Below are 2,043 nucleotides of genomic sequence, written 5' to 3' on the forward strand. Positions count from 1 at the left end.
ATGCTGAAGTTCTATTATTAAACACGTATTCATGTATAATTGCTTATCTTCTAAAAAAAGATTTATTTTTTATTTCCTCCCCTTCCCCCATTCCCCCCCCCCCCCAGTTGTCTGCTCTCTGTGTCCATTCACTGTGTGTTCTTCTGTGACCTCCTCTATCCTTATCAGTGGCACTGGGAGTCTGTGTTTCTTTTTGTTGTGTCATCATGTTGTGTCAGCTCTCTGTGTGTGTGGCGCCATTCCTGGGCAGGCTGTGCTTTCTTTCGTGCTGGGCGGCTCTCCTTATGGGGTGCACTTCTTGCATGTGGGGCTCTCCCCTACATGGGGGACACCCCTGTGTGGCAGGGCACTCCTTGCACACATCATCACTGCGCATGGGCCAGCTCCACATGGGTCAAGGAGGCCTGGGGTTTGAACCGCGGACCTCCCATGTGGTAGGCGGTCGCCCCAAGTCTGCTTCCCTGCTTTATCTTCTTGATCCATTGACCTTTCTCTCATTACAAAGTATCACTCTTTGCCTCTAGTAACTCTCCTTATCCAGGAGTCTATTTTGTCAACTATTAATATAGCTATTCCAGCTTGCTTGTGTTTATTTTGCATGACATATCTTTTCCATCATTTTACATTCAAACTCTTTGTGTCTTTATATTGAAAGTGGGATTTGTGCTGCTAGCATGGTTTGTTTAGGCTTTTTATCAAGTCTGTCAGTTTTTGACTTTTAGTTCAAGTGTTAAGTACATTTAAATACAATGTAATTTTTTAAAATAACAAACTTTATTTTTAGGGCAGCTTTAGGGTTACAGAAAAATTGCAAGGAGAATACACCAGGCTCCCATGTTCCTCCTGCCTCCCTCCACACATCCTATTATTGACATCTTGCATTAGTGTCGTATCTTTGTTACAATTGATGAGGCAGTATCAATATACCATTAGTAACTAAAATCCATAGTCAGATTTGGGTCCACGCTTTTTGTATGGGTTTTGTCTATGAATTTTTAAAATAGCAGTTTTGTTGATATATAGTCATATACTGTGCAGTCCATCCAAAGTGTGTAATTAATGGCTTTTAGGATAATTGTAGAGTTGTGCATTCATCACCAAAATCAATTTTAGAACATTTTTCTTTCTCCAAAATGAAACACCCTATACCCTATAGCACTCACCTCTCAATCTCCCTATCTTTCACAGGCCTAAGTAACCACTAATCTAATTCTGCCTCTACAGATTTATTTATATTTTCTTTTTATACAAATGAAATCATGCTATATGTAGTACTTTGTGCCTAGTTTCTTTCACTTAACATAATGGGTTTTTTAAATTATTGTAAGATTTTTTTAATTAGAAAAGCTTTAGGTTTACATAAAAGTTATGTAAAAAATACAGGATTCCCCTATACACCTTTATTGTTGACACTAGGAATTGGTGTGGTAACTTTGCTACAATTGATTTAAAAAAACAAAATATTCCTGTTAACTATATTCCATAGTTTGCATTAAATATATTTTTTCCATATATGAGTCTATTATTAACATCTTGTAATAGTGACATATTTTGTTACAGTTAATGGAAGAACCATCTTATATTTGTGCTATTAACACAATCATCATCCACAGCAGGGATCACTGTATTATACAGTCCCATGTTTTATCCACCAGCCTTCCTTCTAGTAACAGACACGACCCCATTCTTCCTTTTTTTCTCTTTATTTTTTTAATATTACATTCAAAAAATATGAGGTCCCCACATACCCCCCCACCCCCTCACTCCACTCCCCCACCCATAACAACAACCTCCTCCATTATCATGAGACACTCATTGCATTTGGTGTTTACATCTCTGAGCACCGCTGCACCCCATCGTCAATGGTCCACACCATAGCCCACACTCTCCCACAGCCCACCCAGTGGGCCATGGGAGGACATACAATGTCTGGTAGCTGCCCCTGTAGCACCACCCAGGACAACTCCAAGTCCTGAAAACACCCCCACATCTCATCTCTTCCTCCCACTCCCTACCCCCAGCAGCCACCATGGCCACTTTCCC

The sequence above is a fragment of the Dasypus novemcinctus genome, chromosome 12, assembly GCF_030445035.2.
Source record: "Dasypus novemcinctus isolate mDasNov1 chromosome 12, mDasNov1.1.hap2, whole genome shotgun sequence".
NCBI lineage: Eukaryota > Metazoa > Chordata > Mammalia > Cingulata > Dasypodidae > Dasypus > Dasypus novemcinctus.